This window comes from Furipterus horrens, unplaced genomic scaffold, assembly GCF_987537825.1.
Source record: "Furipterus horrens unplaced genomic scaffold, mFurHor1.1.pri manual_scaffold_8, whole genome shotgun sequence".
Taxonomy (NCBI): Eukaryota; Metazoa; Chordata; class Mammalia; order Chiroptera; family Furipteridae; genus Furipterus; species Furipterus horrens.
The window spans coordinates 23,496,198-23,515,300 of NW_028327178.1; positions in this window are offsets into that span (position 1 = coordinate 23,496,198).

The window sequence follows — 19,103 nt, forward strand, 5'->3', positions numbered from 1 at the left end:
CTGTTCTAGACAAAACAGGCTGATAGCATGGTTACAACTAACACATAATAGGATAAAAGAGGTGGAAAGGGTTTGTTTGAAGTCAGGGACCCTGGAAAATTCTCTTAGAGGGCATGGTGTTTCAGCAATGACTGTAAGAGTGGAGTGACGTGGTAGGAAGGGCATTCAAGGGAGTGGGTATAGCATAAGAGAGAGAGAAGAGAGGACATGCAAGAGGTCCACTGTGGCTGAAGTGCACAGTTTGTGGGGTCTAAGGAGGATTGCAGACAGAGGAAACGTGTGTGGAATTTAAATGAAAACTGATGATTCATGATCGTGTCTGTATGCATTGTTACCTTGCTGAGGGTATTTTGGAATTAGACCTTTGACTGTAGTGTGTACTGTGGACAGAAACTGACACAAGCCAGCAGCAGGAAGGGCAATGAGTGACATCCTCAGCAGTGCCCGCCAGTGGAAGTCCTGGCTCAGGCGTCTGGATGAGAATGGAGGCAGCAGCTGTGGGAGCATGAGAGACGTGGACTTGGCAGAATGTGCTTCATTACCAGGTAGAACAGGAAGAAGTCCCAGGCATCCCTAGGTCAATGACAGAGCCACAGAGCAGAAAGCAAGGCTCTTCCCAAGAAAGAGAACACAGGCAAAGAAACAGGGTGAGGGAGAAGCCGAGAAGTTAGCTCTTAAATAGAATGAGTTTGAGGGATATATCAAAGAGGTCTAAGGTTTTATTTAGTAAGGCCACAGAGGACACTGGAAAAAATTAGTCCACACTTACTTAAGATGAGAAAACTTAGACCAATATATTAGTTTGGTGGTTTGGAAAAGAAATTGAATTCATAGTGAAAGGTTCTGTGTTTGAGTTTAAATTAATCACAGAGGAGATAGCACATGAGATGGCTTCTTGTAAATTTATATATCTAGGTTCTTGCACAATCAGCCCTCATATCAAGTCAGGTCCTGATACTCCAAGTCCCCCCAACATCTCTTGTTTTGGGAAGTGGGTGGCAGCTAAGGTACAGAATTTTCCTTTCTTCCTTCCTTCCTTCCTTCCTTCCTTCCTTCCTTCCTTCCTTTCTTCCTTCCTCACTTCCTCACTCCTTTTCCACTCTTCCTTTCCTCTCTTTCTTAGTTTTCTTGGCTCCTTTTCTAGCTTCTTTCAACCCTTCCCCCTTATCTGAAGAACATTTTTTTTTCTCCCTAAAGAGAGCCAGTCTGTGGCAGACTCACTCCCTTTAGAGTTTTCGCCAGCTGCCTGTGACCTAGTTAACCGCTGATTTCCCACTGAGGCAGGTTTACTGAAAGTCCCACAGGACCCCACAGAGGGAATCTCACCTTCAGTTTGTGGTGTCTGAAGAGCTGTAAGAAGGTGAGCAGGGTCTCGCCGTCTGCCTCAGCATGGGTAATTTATGAGTCCCCAGCAAGTCAGCCAGAAGAGGAGAGATCCCGGATAGGGGACCCTGATAATTGGCCCTTTCAGTTCAGGCACCACTGGTGAGAAGCTCCCTGGGCTCAGACTTCTTATGTCCTTTTCAAAGGGCAGAGAAACAGCTTAGCTCTACAAATTAAGAAACAAAACAAGTAGAAAAAGTCCCCCACTCTAGGGAGAGACTGTCATTGGCTTCACCCAACTACATGGCCATCTCCTGACTACAGAGGAGCCGTGCACCTGGAATAGGCTTTAGTTTTGTGCAAGCTGAAAAAGAAACACATTTCCTGTAGAGAGAGGAGTCAGGCCAATTGATTTAGACTCAACGTGTATCTGATTCCCGAGTTCAACAGCTCTTTGGAGCTCAGGTGCAGCATGCAGCAGCCCAGAAGGGTAGTTGCCAGGCCACAATTCAAGTCCGTCTGCAGTTTTGGGGGTCCAGGTGAGGAACCAAAGCTAAGGATGCTCATCACTAAAAGGAACTTCATTAGCAAGTAGCAAAACTTACAAGGACTAATAACACGTTGGAGTTCTGTGCCCTGCCTGCGGCGGCATTTTGTAGTAAAATAACAAAGACTGCCTTTCCCCTAACTACTTGGCTAATCTCCACATTCTTGCCTATCTTATAGCAACACCCCAGTGTCTACTTATGTTGTTTATCTGACGCAGATTCACTCATACAAAAATGATGCCAACTGGGGCAGGGGAACTGTGAGTGAATGCTTTCCCTGGAATGATTCATACAGTTTGCTCCTGGAAGTGGCCTTTGGCTCAGGGAACCATTGAGGAAGCTGTTTATTTGGGTAGAACCCAAAGGCTGACTGACTAACACCCTCTCCCAGAGTTTGAAACAGAGAATTCCAAGAGATATAATCATGGTTATGACAAGAGGAGGAAATACTTGAATTTCCTTCGAAGACTTTTAAACTTACATTGGCTAATGAGGATAAGAAAAGATATTGGAGATCTCTTGATTAGGGTTATGAGACATACTCAGATTAAAATTGGTTTGGGCCAGAAGGTAAGTCCCTTCACAGAAGGGATCAATTTTTTTTCTTTCTGATGGCATCATGATCAAACAATTGGATGTGGTGTTGGTGATGAGTCAAGAACTATTATATTTGAACATAATACTGAACATAATCTCTTAACTTTGCCTGACATTATTATTATCATATATTGTTGTTTTTTAAATCTTTTTGTTTCTCTATTAGTGTCTTCACAACAAAGTTGAGAGAAAATAATATTAATAACTATAATACCTAACAGTTATTGTGTAACTGTAGTGTGCCAAGCTCAGTGCTAACAAATTAATATCCACCTTTTACCTGTAAAAACCCTAAGAATAATAGGTATTAATTCAATTTACTTTTGGCATTCCTTTTTTAAAAAAAGTATTTATTTATTTATTTATTTATTTATTTATTTATTTATTTATTTTTTAGAGAGGGGAAAGGAGAAAGAGAGGGAGAGAAACATCACTGTGTGGTTGACTCTCACTCACGCCCCCAACTGGGGACCTGACGTGCAACCTAGTCATGTGCCCTGACTGGGAATCGAACCAGTGACACTTGGCTCGCAGGCTGACGCTCCATCCACTGAGCCACAGCAGCCAGGGCTTTGGCATTCCTTTTGAAAGAATGTTTGTAAACATGTGTGATAAGACATGGATTTTTGGCTCAAGCCTTAACTAAAGTAGCTGTGTGACTCTGGGCTGGCCACTTTATAGTTCTAGGCCTCATTTTTGTCCTCGTAGATGCCTCGTATTCCTAGGACCAGTCAGAGCATAGTATAAGTTTTCACATGTGCTGTGATACTGTCTCACCCCAACTGTGTGAGTTATGTGTTCATTTTATGGATGTGGAAATTGAGTCCCAGAGAGGTTAAAAAAATGTGTTCAAGACCACAGAGTCAGTAAATCTGTATACCTGAACTTAAACTTCAGGTTCTGATGCCAGATGCTGTTGAGTTTCCCTCCTCTTCATCTTACCCACTTTGGTAGCTCAAAAATGAGTAGTCACTAGTAGCAAGTTAAAATTCCACATATAGGATATTTGGCGACATAAGGAATAATTTGCAATTTTGGCAGGACCACAAATAGTAAGGCAGTTTGATTTTGAGAGCATGGGCTTCAGAGTTCTTCACTGAGTAAAAACTCAAGCTTCTGTATTTCTGGCTGAGGCCAATAACCTAGGCCCTCTAAAGCACCTCCTGCATGGAGTTGTGGGGAGGATTCAGTCTGAGGCCTTAGCTCAGTGTCTAGTGTTATTAGAGCACTTGATCATTAGTTACTATTCTTATGATACAGAGAAAGGTCCTAGCTACCTAGCCACATGGAGTCTGACTGATTTGGGACTGTGACCCATCACTTAAGACCAGGGAAAAGAGCTAAAGGTGCTACAAGGGCCCCAGTGCCAGAGGAGAGAAAATCCATCTTTTCCCTCTGTATTCTACTTGTTTATCTCCCCTAACTAAGCACTCTTGCTTTGGAACATGTACTTTATAACCCAGCTGATAGTTTATCAGCAGAAGATTGAGGTGTTCGTCAAATTAAGTTAAATTATGCCATTGCAGTATTAAAAAGAAGAAAAAAATCTTCTAATCACATCACTTCATGACATTAGAGAAATTGCCAAGATGTCCGTAAGGTACTCTGGCTGTGGGCTTATGTAACATTCACATATTGACTGTTTTCTCCTAAATCATTGATCAGGTGTCTTTAGCACATTGTAAAATGTCTACTCTTGTGCAGTGGCATGGTGGGGATCATTCTTTAAATCTTCTTAAACACTGGTCACATTCTCCCTGTCTTTGTATATTCAGAGCTGCAATTTTAATAACAGTAAGAAGGACTAAGGAAAAACAACAACAAAAAATAAGCCAGGTACAGCCCAAGATCAAGATTCTCTTCTCTTACAATCTCCTTTGGAATTTCTAAGTCCAAAATGCAGTTAGTCACTCCTGTGAGAAAATTTGGAATCCATCAATATATTTCATCATTTCATCCTTAAGGTTGTTTGAGGAACAAAGTTTCTGCTTTTGGAAAGTAAATGAATAAACGGAGTATTTGTTAAGACTACTCACTCTTCCTTTCATCCAAGGTAGCACTATGAACCAAGACACAGTGTAGATTGGGAATTTTTTTTTTCTTTTTCCCTCTCCCTCCTCTCCAACATTTCTTCTTTCCTTCCCCTCTGACCCCCCCAATGAAGAAATTAGAAAGTGGTTTTCTTAAGGCTCCTTAAGCAGCTAGTGACAGGGAACTTAGTATAGAGACGATTTCTTGAATTCAATGGGTGACTAGACAGTGAAGACAGGAAGATGGTGGAGGTGATGAGGTAGTGGGATTAAATTCCAGAATTTACCAAATTCATCATTCAGCACATTCATAGGGGATTTCAAGACAAACAGACAAGGCAGATGACAGTGGGCAAATGATGCAGCAGTGTGCACTGAAATTTTAAAGTGTAGATTCTCTATGTGGGAACCAAGGCTTTTGTTTCCTTTTTTTATTGTTAAACAAATCAGATACAGCAATATATATGTGTATACACACACACACACACACACACACACACACACACACACACACAAAATGTATGACTTAGTTACCATAAGGCAATAATTCAGACTCGTCACCCAGGTTATGAAATAAAACTTTGCCACCTATTCCGTAAGCCCCTTCATGATTTTCTTAATAATTACTTCTATGCATTGTCTTCTGGTTTTATTATTCAAATGTGCATCTTCAGATTACTCTAATAGAGTTAAGTCTTGACTACTTTTTTAACCCAGTATTTCCCTTTTGATCTATAAGTTTTCTCTTCATGCCTTTTTGTCTTTATAATTTGCCAGTTGAAAATCTGACTCATTTGACCTGTGGAGTTTCCTACAGCCTTCATGCCAGTGCTACTGACTGCACACACATGATGCAGTTCAACCTGTTCTTCTGCCCTTAGAATCTCCTACCTATTAGCAGCTGGACCCAAAGAATGGGTCACACTTGAGTTTGAGCTTCTTGAATCAAGCTCCTGGTTCTGCACGTACTAAACATATGCATGTGTGTGTGTATATGTGTGTATGTGTGTATACACACTGTAATATATGGCCTTGCTTTACAGTTTTTATTTTAAATTACTTTGATTTTGATATAGTGATGTTTTTCTGTTCTCTTCAGCTCATGTCCTGCTAAAAATGCAAACTAACACTAAATAATTTATTTCTTTAGTCATTCAACAGATACTTATTAAGCTTCTATTCAGTGCTATTCCTGCCCCCAAGAATATCACAGACTCCATGTTCTTGTGGATTTATTTTTAGATGGGGAGAGATAAGCCACAAACAAGTAAATGAATGAATACAGTATTTGTTGATGATAAGTAGATAATAAAACAAACCAAGGTCAGAAAGATTGAGAGGGACCGTTTGAAGGATCTATTATTTATATAAGAAGGGCAGGGAAGACTTTTCTGATCAGGTGACATTTGAGTAGAAACCTGCTCCCATGAGGGAATGAGTCAGGCTCATATTTATGGGAAGAGCATTTCAACAACAACAAAGCCCTGATGGAGACTGTGCTTGAAGGTTTGAGGAATGGCACAGGGGTTCCATGAAGACTAGTAGTAATTATGGGAGTGGCTAGGAAGAGATGAGGTCAGGAAGCTAGTAAGTGGACAGATGATGAAACATTTATTATCTATTCATTTAACAAAACTTTCTTTAGAGCTTCTGGGTGTATGGAGAGTAATTACATACAGAGTTCTACGAGGAGGGTTGAAATGGGGAAAAATGTGACGTACTCAAGAAGAACATGTACAGCAATCATTGAGATTTGAGTCTCTCTTGCATATACATTCCATAAAAACAATTACAATTCAAGGTAGCATACAATTGCTGTCACAGCATTAAAGGGCCTTTAGAATTCACCAGATGATGACAATAATGAAAAAGCTCCTAGAAGAAGATAGCAGTTGAATTGGGCCTTGAAGTTGAGGTAGGAGAGGGGACTCTTAAGTGGAGGAAATGCCACGAGCAAAGGTGCAAAAGTAGGAAGACAGAGCATATTCTAAGAAAATGGCCAGTGGGGCCATTTGACAGGATGTGTCGTGGACTGAAAAGGCAGGTTGAGTTGAACTGTGGATGGACTTAAATGCTAGGATATATGAGTTTATGCTTTAGAGAGGGTAAACTTAAGGAAAACATGTTAGCTAGTAAATGGCTTGATTAAAACAGAGTAAGAGGGATTTGAGAAAGAAGAGGCAGTGTTGAAAAGAGGAATTCACAGGATACTATCCAACCTAATGAATCATTCCAGAGCTGAGGACCTCATAAAGCGTAGAGGAAATTTGACTTAAAGAACAGACTAAAGAGGCACTGAATTTCAACTGGGACTTCAGTCAGTGATGAATAAGAGGGTTGGACATGTGTTATAACTTCAGTTCTAAGAGCTGAATAACTGTACATTGGATAATATATCATGATGCAAGATTAGATATGCTTATAGATTATAAAGAAGATTATTTCTATGTGCAATATACCCACGTGTGTGTGTGTATAGCATAGATTTGCAAATTCCTTGCTTTTTTCTTTCATTTTTCTAGCTTCCTTCCCTCTGGAATTCCAGTGCCTTCTTTTTGTCTCTAGATTCATGAAACTTCTTAATAGTATAATTTAATCTTACTCTGGCTTTCCAGATAAGTCCTTGTAGGAAATTAATTCTCCTAGTGCTGGCACGCCACCAGACATATTTCAAAACTTACCTGCCCTGAATTATTTTTCTTTTCTTTCTTTCTTTCTTTTTTTTTTTTTTTTTTTTTTAAGAGCTCTGTTTTCCATTGTGGCAATTATTTATAATGATATATGTAGAGGTTATATGTTTAAATAGTACTTTTTAATGTAACATTATATATGCTGAGAACACTGACTAGATTCACTAGAAGTTTCAGGAACTGATGAAGACAAAGAAAGACATTCTGGGGCTTTTCTCTTTTCAAATTGCACAGCATAGGTAACCATCCATGCTACACTGATTCTGCAGGGAAACAAACTAGCTTGGCAGTTAAGAGAGCAGCCCCTGGAAACTCGCTGCTTGGACTGCAGCTCTTCCTCTGTCATTCCTAACTGATACTGGACACATATCCTGTGTCTCAGTTCCCTCACTCTGTAAAGTGGAATAGTTATGTTAATAACATTATTTTTCTATATTGAGGATCACTTAAGGTTAATATATGAAAGCACTTGGAACTGAGATTGGCAGAGCAAGCATTCAATACATGCGAGCAGTTTTTGTTTTGTAAGTAATCCTTTTATTAAGCCCCACCCTTCGTCACAAAACTAGTGTGCTTCATACCAAAAACACACAAGGGTCTTATGAAAAGCAACTTCCTAGGTGTGGCCCTCAGTCTCCTAAAACCCATATAATTCACTATGATAGATGTACAAAATTAACTTCAATAGCGATCTTTGATTAAACCACCAATCTATTCCAGCCTCTGGGAAACCCATCAGTGGTTTGCCTAAGGGCTGTTATGGGAGAGAGATCAATGGACTGCTGCCAAGTTTGGGTTGTCATTAACAAAGTGGGCAACTGTGGACCAGACATTTCACCTGCCCTGGACTTCAATCTTTCCATCAGTAAAATGAAAAAGTTGGATGAAAGACTCTAGATATTCTTTCAGATTGGCCTCTCTGTGTTTTTATCTTAGAGTGAGTTTAGGTGATTCAGGAAAATATCTAGCAAAATGAGTTTATTTGTCATATGATTTCCTTCAGGGGAAATATAAGCACACATACATGCATGCTGTAGAGCATGTTTTCCTGATCACATTCCTTATTGCAGGAAATTGAAGTTGTTTCCTGTTCTTTCTGTGTTACTGTCATGTGGCACCAATTGTACAAATTTTGGTACATAGACTTTTTGATCTCTTTGGCTTTTCACTTTAAATTAATGCAAGTTGGCATGAGAGCAGATTACGTTTGTCATATTTCTTCTTGTATATATTCCTGGTCTGGAGGGACAACTGTAGGGCAAGAAAAATGCAGAATAATGTTCTATCCCCCAGGAACAATGCTTGAAAAGCTGTGCAGTAGGACATACACAACGCTTTTATAGATAGGATAAGCATACATGAAACCTAAAACCAATATTAGATAAAACCAAACTGAGAACTTATCCCTAACATTATCTAAATAACTGCAGGAGGGAACAAATACCACCCCTTCTGTCTCTGATATCACAAAGACTTATGTGCTGCAGGTAATTGAGTCCTCCTAGAATTTATTCCCACCTGAGACATTCATTTAGACCTAGAATTTGGCAAATGCTATCTCTATCTAACAGTAGGATGAGTTATATCAGTGTTGGGCCTCTTCATTTTGAGCTATTTCTTTAAGAATCTTGATATTAAACTGAAACCATGATAGAGTCATTGACCTTCAGCTAAAGAGGGAGTGATTACCCCAGCCAACTTTATGAACCTGTATCTTTGCTGGCCTACTTCTGACTCCCAGAATTCTAAAGCATCTCATTCTGTGTAACCAAGAGCTGCTTTTTAGAAGGCTTTTCTTCATCCTTGACTGAACTAAGACTCCATATAATTTCATTCACCAGAACTGAACAGAACAAGAAAATTTTTTCTTCTATATGATGGGATCTCATATATTTGAAGCAGACTGACCTGGAATTCTTGACTTTTCTTGACATTAACTTTGAGAAGTCCCAGTCAGCAGGGTTAAAGAGAGCTTCTGCCATGCAGAGGCAGATTAGGAGTTAGAGGGGGGACAAAACCCAGAATGGGCTGACACAAAGAGGAATAAGCCGTATCTCATAAAATGGACAACTTTATTCATGAAAATATCATTTACCTGCTTTTTGATTGCAGATTCTTTATACATGTGTTACTTGAATAGTTTTGCCTTCTCTGTTTTGGGACAGAGTACTAAATGAAGGTGATATGTCATTTTGGGGATAGAGAATTACAAAGAGAAGAACAAACGTTAGATGACATTGACTTGGCCATAGTTCTCTAGGCACCTTCAGAGAAAAGGAGATATCAGTGAGCACATTGCAAGAGGCTCAGATCATGTACCTGTCACCACTACAAGAAGCTGTTTCTTGTGCTAGCATCTTATGTTAAGACTTTTCTGTCTTTATACTTAAACAACATTTTTTTTTCAAAAGGTAGTATGGTGGAAAAGTGTACTATTAGGAGCTAAAATCTCCATCTGCCCAATTAATTAGCCAAATAAAAAGCTCCAGACACTCCCTATGGCAAGATTTTCAAGCAGGAATATTCAAGATGTATCTACAAAAACAAACACATTCACACAGAAACACAGTGGAGAAATGAGAGAATACTTTACATCATTCAGTTTCTAACCTTCCAATTAGAAGGTAATTTCACAAACATGACCTTTCTCCTTTAAGTTAATACCTTCTTCACATTTTCTTGCCTAGTAATATACTCATATCAGGGGTAACCCAAAAAGGGAGAACAGGTGAGTTTGAGGAGAGCTTGACAGATGAATGCTGAATCATATTTCCATTTATTGCCTTTTGAGGGGTCCAGGGCCAGTTCTGTGTATTGCAAATAAATAAATAAATAAATAAATACATAAAGTGCCCCCTAAGCTTTGGATTTTAAAATCTGTCTCCATTTTTCTCTCTCATTATATGACATTGCTTTACTGACCAATTAAAGAATGATTTATAACAAGAAGGTAATATTTACAAGTGTATATAACTCTGAGAAATATAAATTGTATAAATTGTTTATTTATACATATCATCTCATTGAAAGGATAGGAACAAAGGGTAAAAGAGAAAGTTGGTACGTTCTAGAAGAAATACTCTAATGCCAAAGGGAGGGTGTCAGGGTGGGTGATGGAAGGCTCTAGGAATGTGGGCTAGAGGGTGTCACAGGTATGCTCAGGTGACAGCCCTGGCTCTGCCCCCTGCAGACCCCCTTGAAGTCCAAGGGAAGAGACAGAATGAGACCCCTGCCATGTTCCCTGGTGCATTGCCTTCCTTCTACCAGCCAGAGAGCACAAAGAATCCAGGGCCCTTGCAGGTGATTGAAAAGAAGAGACATTTTGTAAGCATTTTACTTGAAAACATACATTTCCTTCTGTTTATATCTGCATATATCTTCCCACTGATGTGGCAGCTTAAATGCTTTATTTACTTTTTAAAGCTCTACAATTGGCTTTTAAGTTTTGGTTACAACTCCTGTCCTTTTCCAGATGCGATCCAATTGTACACAAACACATAAACAATTAAAATAGCGAGATGAGGTGGGGAGAAGGGCAATAAAAATGGTCAAACTCAATTAAGCCAGTGAAATAAAAAAAAATTAAACCATGCAATGGTGTACACAATAACCCATATTTTATTATTTTCCCCTTACAACATTGTAAAAAATACATAAGCCCTTGATGTATGTACGTTTCCTTGAGAAAGGTGCTCTATGGCTCAGAGGCGGATTGGCGGCATGTGATGTGGGCAGCTGTAAGGTAACAACATGTTTTCCCATAAAAAGCAGAGGAAATAGGCACATAAATTCCATATAAACTGTCAGTGTGTCAGCTATGCTAACACTCGGGGAGCCGGCGCCCTGGAGCTACGCTAACATATGCACCTTCAGTTTTCAAACACAGTCTTCCTGAATTCACAAGGCTAAGCTGCAGTCAGGCTACTTTTTTCTCCTCCTCCTCCTCCTCCTCCTCCTCTTCCTCCTCCTCCTTTATCTTCTTCATGTTCATCTTCTCCCTCAAGTAGTTGCCCCTACCCCCCACTCTTCAGACATCTGCTTTAAGAAAGCAAAGACAGAAGCAAGAATAAAAAAGGGAAGAAGGTATCAAGATGTGATCCTTACATGCGGTTGCCATCTTGGGTGAGCCTAGCACTTTCTGGGTCCTTGGTGTTAGTAACCAAACCTCACTGAATTGAATCTAAAGAACATCCTGGTGCAGAGTCTATGGCTGAGAGGGTAGCAGCACAGAGGGGACTAGGAGGTATTCATCCACTTTCCCTTCCTCCTCCTTCTTTTCTGTTTTTCTGTTTATTGGTTTTTGGGGATAACTTCTAAGATATAAAATAAACTTAGTTTATTTGAGAATAACACCCAAGTGTTGCTGGAAACTCTATGTATAAAAGTATTGACACTTAACATAACAAATCTGAATTCAGGGTCATATGTCAAAGTGAAGCCAAATCTTCTGCCTCCTCCCTGGTATGGTCCAGGCTTTCTAATGGGGGTGTGTGTGTGTGTGCGTGTGCATGCGTGTATGTGTTTGGTGTGTTTAGGGAGTGCTGTAATGAATCTGGGGTCCAAAGTTTTAAATCCTATTTTCATATTTCTCTATTTGAAATATTTTGATAGCTATATTGTGAAAATGTAACATGGACTAATTATCCAAACTCAGCATTTCCCTTATATCATGACAGCTATCTGTTTCATTCAGTGATGCAGGGTCTCAGTGTCCAAGACCTGTACGTTCTATGTAAACAAGTTTCCTGAGTAACCTGGGCTTTAACTTTTTTGTCAGCTCACAGGGACTCAGCACCTATATCTTATAGCATCATAAGGCTATTCTGATTACCAAGTGAAATACTAAATATGAATGGTACATAAGGAAAAGTTTCACGTGATCTTCAGGTGTGAAGAATTATTGAACCTGACAAATAATGAGCTCAGGGATTTTAAGGCATATGTAGGCTAACTTGAATCAAAATATACTTGTTCATAAACAGAAATAGACTCATAGATACAGAGAACAGACTGGTGGTTGCCAGATAGGAGGAGGTTTGGGGGACTGGGTGAAAAGGTGAAGGGATTGAGAAGTACAGGTTGGTAGTTACAGAATAGTCATGGGCATATAAATTCAACATAGGGGATACAGTCAATAATATTGTAATAACTATGTATGGTGCCAGCTGGGTACCGGAATATTGGTCGGGGGCACTTTGTAAACTATATGATCGTCTAACTTCTATGCTGTACACCTGAAACTAATACAAAATAACATTGAATATAAATGGTAATTGAAAAATTAAAAAATTAAAAAATAAACAAAAAAAGTGCAATAAATTCTGGCTTTTGTGGACCTTATAGCTTAAAGAAGAAGCTAGATCTTAAACTAATAATTACTATTATTTTCTTTGAGGAATAAATTTTATTTATAATACTTGTTCTTTTTTCTTTAACTATGGAGTTCTAGGTTCCCACAATTTAAAGTGTGTCAAACACAGTCTGTCAATTAGGCAAGGTTAAAATGATACAGTCATTATTTTTGCAAATCAGCAATACAGTGGGTCTCAACTGTGTCTTTTACATTAATATCTAAACATCTGTGATGATATTCTGAACATTGATTTAGCACATATTCATTCCTGTTATGGTTTGGTCATTAACACCGTGTGATTCCTTTTTTTTTTTTCCTTTTATAGTAGTTGTCAGAATAAATCTCAGATAGCAGTGAACTTCTAAGAAATATATATCTAAGACTGCTGACAAAATCATTTAGATATGGTAAGACCTAATCACTTATTAATTAATCACTCTGCATTACAAGATCATGATTAACATTTACTTCGTTATGATGCCTACTGACAAACGGAGCCACAACGATGTTACTGGCATCCTCATGGATATCTGGAAGAAGTAACTGCAACAAGATTTAAACATTAATTTCACACTATGAATAATTCTATCTATAGCTCATAATGGTGTCACTCTCCAAAGTCTTTTATACATACATTTAAGTTGTTTGTTCATAATTCTAAAACATATTAAATTAAGAAGGAAGGAATGTGTTTACCATCATAATTTAGAGTTCAAATGATGATCTTTGAAGTTGAAAACTAAAGCGGGGAGAGGATGATGAGTGATTGGCTTCCCTTCTGTACCTTGCTAAATTCTCCATTTCAATCTACTTGTGTAAATGGAAAGCCAACTTCATACTCGCAGTCAGCTTTGCATATGGGGCCTCTCGTGTTCCCAGCAGGCATATCTTGCACTGCTGTTGGACCAAAATGGTTTAAGTTTAATTATCTAGATACATTGCTCTCTGCAGTAACCTCGCTATTGTTCTCACTGTAGTATGCCACATTATTAATGCCAGATTTTTCCTATTAGCTTTTAAACTGTTCTTTTACATTGAACATTTGGCCACCAAATTGTTACCAATAAAAATCCCCAAATGCCTAAAGGTTATTTTAAACACAATGTGAGCACTGCTGGTTTCATTTCACCGTTTATTTTGTTGAGTCATTATCGGTATGCATTGTGTGAACTTATTGTATGCATTTTTTTATGCTGCTGGAATGGCAGTATATTTTTAACAACCCCATTTTAATACATCTATCCTAAAAAAAAAATTAATTAAACCCAGGGTTTAACAAGGACTGTGCACACTTCACCTATCATCTCTCCTTGTGTCAAATATTGTTGAATGATAACTTTGGAAAACCAATATATTTGGAAATAGTGGCTTCCATTTCTTTTAGAGCTATAATGCATACTAAAGGATGCTATAAAAGAACATTTTCCTTACAGTAAGTGCTCTCTGCATCATATTCTCTAGTAGCCAGATAACCAAAGAGCTCAGGCATAGAATAACCTTCTTTATAAATGTCAAAAAAAATTTAGGTACATGGTACACATTTTATGAAAACTTTTAAGCCATTGAAAATCTGATTCAAAACCTATCTTAAAAACCAAAGTCATATTCTTAGTAATATTGTTTCTTATAGCTATATACTCCATCATGTGATTATGTCACTTTTAGCTAAAAGCTCATCAGGTTTTAAAGGCTAAAACTGAATTGAGATAATATGGATAAAGACTTCTAATGGAAAAACAAATCAATTAGAACTGGGATAAGAAAACATGTAGTTGAATGCCACCTAGATAAATATGTTGTGTTACACATAAACTCACTTTTGTGAAAAATAAAGATAAGCTAAAGAAGGACTTGATAATTCTTCTAAGTTGACCAAAACTCTCCTAGTTCATAGATTTAGCTATAGGTAACTGGTCAGGGGTCCTGGTCAACAGACTGGTTTGATGTGATATAACAGAACTCTAATTCTAAAGAGGGGTTTAGAGTTGTTATTCTTATATTCAGAACAATGTGCGTGTGGTGGGGAGAAAAGATCAGGGCAGTCCCGCCAACAGGCATGTTATTTATTCATTCATTCACTTATTCAATCTTCCAATATTGATTCAAATCAATCAAATATTTATTAAGCACTTACTATGTGCCATGCTCCATAAGTAGCGTTCAAGTTATACTGGTAAACAAGACAGATGGACTCTATACATAGGAAACCTAGTTTGCAAAGTAAATTTTTCTATTTGGTGGTTAATATATTCAGGCATAAACATATCAAAGTTACAAGAACTCTTTCAGTCATGACAACATCTTTGAATTTCATAGTTAGAGGTATGAAAACTGGGATCTCTTGTGATCCAGTTCTCAAACTTTGATAATGCATAAGAAAATTGCAGCCCAACCAAGGCCTACCAATCAGAATGGGATAGGTGGCAGAGAGGGAAGCACCCACTTTCCCTTATGGTTTTAATGGGCTGTGTGAGAAGAAGTACTCTATTAAGAGGGGTTACTGAGAGCTAGGAAGATATATTTATCCTAGCAATACAGCTGAAATTTCTGACATGACCTTAGTAAGAGAGGAAGAGGAGTAAATTGGAAGAGTGATAAAATGGGATTCAAGACACTTCTGCCATGGGTACTAGTTTAACCCATGTGTGGTAGTGGGGGTGGAGGGAGTCACGAAGGGGTTCTAGTGGAGGTCAGACTACAGTTGTAAGTTCCTCCAAAGAAATCCAGATGCTATGTCTACTTGTAGGAAGAGGTTCTTAAATCTCACTTTTGACTGTGCTTGCTGACCAATTTCTCTTTCACAAAAACAGCTTTGGAAACCTGGGTGGTTTGGGTCTACTGAAGGTGCCCCTGGTTGGTATAGTTCATGTAAAAAACAAAGACATGAAGTATGAGGTTCAACAGACCACTCATTATTTTTGCATCTTTACCATTTCAGAGATGGCCCTGAAGTCTGTTTAGAGAGTTTGAATTATAGTAACTGTAAGAGCACTACTTAGAGGACAACTATAGTGGAGTGTCCAGTGCCTCCTTTTGGGTCACAGACGTGGTTTGAATTCCAGCTCCAATACTAAGTGACCATGTGGTTTTGGTGAAAGTTACTCAATCTCACTAAGCCCCAGTTTCCTTATTTAAAAACAAAAACAACAACAACAACAAAAAAAAGAAAATGGAGATAATTTTTATTTTATATGGGTACTGAGATTCTTCAATTAAAAGGGTTTTTTTCTAAAGTGTTTGGACCAAAGTAAATTTTAACTATCATTATGCCCCTCTCCCTTTCATTAACAATAAAGTGCAATCTGTAGGTCAGTGCTATGTGAAAATTAGTCCAATAAATTATTGGTGAATTAAATGATTATACTAATCTCTTTGCTTTTATATACTTTTACCAGCATACACAAATATAGTTACACTTCTGGTTGGCTGACAGGTAATAGAGACATATAATTCATCCACCTTGAAAGTGGCTGTATTTTGATGATACTAGAAAAAAGTGTCCTCTGGCTGAACATATACCATCAGCTTGTAAATAAATCATCAAAGAATGAAACAGGATAAAAGTTTGATGGAATTTTCATGGCATTTTCATATAAATTACAAGATAAAAAAGAGTTTGACTACATCTGAAACAGCATTTCAGATTTACATAATGAATTAAAATAAAAAGGCAGACTCAGATCTGAATCCTTTAACCAATATTCATCCATAGCAAAGTCAATGGTTTTCATTGAGTTCCCTCTGCATTGAAGAAACTTGCTGTATCTTGTTAATGGTATTAATGGTGAAAGAATATCTAAAATTCAGAAATCTAAAAAAAAAAAAAAAAACAACTTAACTTTTTGAAGGACAGATAAATAGGAGGGGCTCAGTTACTCAACTGTCTCTAAGTGCTATAAAATCTCAGACATCTCAGGTAACTCTATAGACAGGTCATTGGCCAGATTAAGGAATTAAAAAAAAACAACACCACAAGTTGACTCATTAAATTTCTAAACACTTTATTTTAAAAATGCCTCACTTCGCAAATATCCATAGAATGCTGTGAACCTTTCTCAGACCCTACTGTAGAACTCCTAAATAAGATCTTCCCACCCCAGCTATATCCTTCCTAATCCTCATTCTTGATAAAATTTCTCTACTAACTATAGGTTTTATGTCAACCAATAATTGAAGATGCTGATACACATAGATGTCATTCTCCAGGGTGAATATTTGCATTTGAATGTGTGTCTTATGCAGGGATGACTAATGCAGGCGCTTCTGACTGCAGAGCACTGCACTTTTGCAGATCATTTAGGGATGTGGGTACACCTCTAATTCCCCACATAGTACACAGCCACCTCTTCTCACCCAATATGTAGAGCTAGGCCTAGATATGAGCTAGGACATGAGTTGGTAGGAACTTCTGTCTCTCTCTCTCTATCATCTATCTATCTATCTATCATCTATCATCTATCATCTATCTACCTTTCTATCTGCACATATGGAGGAGGTGGCTGGGAATGGTCTCTTCATCTCTTCACTGGTGAGATGCTTTCTTTGGTAAAGTATTTGATTCACCATGAGCACAGGGATGACATTTCTGCCTGGACGCAGGACAAGCTGGCTTACACAGGCACATGTACTGGATATGCTTGTTGAAGTTAGAAATGTCCAAACCTGTAGAGAATTTTTCTAACAATTTATTTGCGCCAAAGTGACCGCATACACTGGGGGACAAAATCTCAAATGCTCCGGAGAACAATAGTTTTGCAGTTTTTCTTATGCATTTGAAATTAAGGAGGGAACATAAGGAAGATTATATGGAGATGGGAGATGGAAAGGTGGGGACTGGACTACAAGGTCATTGAAAAGATCTTGTGCTCTTTTGAGGGTGGTTAGGGTTTATTTCAAAGGTGTGTTAATTTAGATGCACAAAAACAATGGACAGGGCTTGCTTAAGGCAAAGATAAACATTTTACTGAAAAGATATATGCCTGGGGCGTGACTATTAAATTATGATCAAATCACCCTCTGAGGTTACCTGCCATACAACCTCTTTTTTTCATCCATACACCTGAGATCCAGGAAGGGGTGGTTTCAATCAAAATGGTTACACTGAGCCCGAAAGGGAAATCAGAAGCAAGGATTAGTACTATTGAAAGTTCATGTTCAGCTATCTAATAGATCCAGATATCAGAAGATGTCTCTTAACCAGTGCAAAACATATGAACTTTGGAAAAAGGTGAAGTTAGGGAAGGAAGAGAAAAACAAGAGAATTTCTACATGAGGCCATGAGGTTGGCTTCATTGATTACAATTGTTCTTGCTTTAGGGTGTGGTTCCTAAGTCACAGGGGTTGAACTAGGTCATCTCTTTCACTTCCATGAATCATTTCCTTTGTGGTATGATGATGGTTATAATTAGTGCCTAAATGAAAATTTAACATTCTCTTCACTTGTAGCTCACCAAATAGATGTATACTTCTTCAAATTTGGTTTGTTAGTATTGTAATATATTGATAAGAAACGCTGTTAAATACCTGATTCACAAGTAAATTTGTATAGTTATATATTTAACATTTTGACATTCCTAACAGGTGTATAGAAACTTGTCTTTACACTTGGGAGGTTGAATTATGTAATATTTTCTGAGCCGTTACTTGCTGTATACTCATATATTTCCTGTATTTTTCCTAGTGAACTGTTATTGCTTTTTTATTTTTAATACAGCTTTCTAATGATGAAGTCTAATCTCTTTAGAAAGACTTCACGTATTTTGAAAAGGAGGCATAATTGTAAACTTATATCTACAAAGCACCAAATTGGTTCTTTTTATAGCATGTGTTCAATATATATTTGCTGTGAATATGCTGGTGTTTGATAGATATTTGTTGCAAATAACCAGTACTTAGCATATAATTGTTCAGTGAGTGTCCAGAAAGAGAGGAACTTGGGTTCGAATCTTGTCTCTAGCATCAAAATTAATCAGTGAAGTCTAGTCCATTAACAGAACTTATCATGGCTCCTGATTTAACTTTTAATTAGTTCAGTGAATGGATTCATAACTGAATTCTATTCTTTCATGAAAATTTTTTTGAACAATACCTATTATATTATTAGCTCTCTATAGGAGCCTATATACAAAACAAAAAGGTACAGTGAAAATACTTATATTCTTTATGATGTCAGTAGGTTTCGTATTCTCTTCCTTCTTAAATGTCTCTCTGTAGCTTCCAAAATACAGTTCAGTCTTCACTTCTGGTGTTTGGGGGCCTTTTTAAATTGACCTAAATCAATCTATTCTAATTTAACTCACTTACTTCCCCACATATGTGCTCAGTCTAGCCACCACGAAGTCCTTAGCATTCTTTAAACACTGTGTTTCTTCCATTGCCATATTATTGATCACATAGAAACAGTGTGGTGTTTTGAAACAGCACTGACTTTAAAGCAAGATGAATCAATTCCAAGGTGTGTCACATGCTTGGTAACCTAGGCTGATGAATATTGACTTTCAGGATTGTGATGAAGATCAGAGATAAGATACAATATGTAGAGCATAGAATCCAAACAAAACTT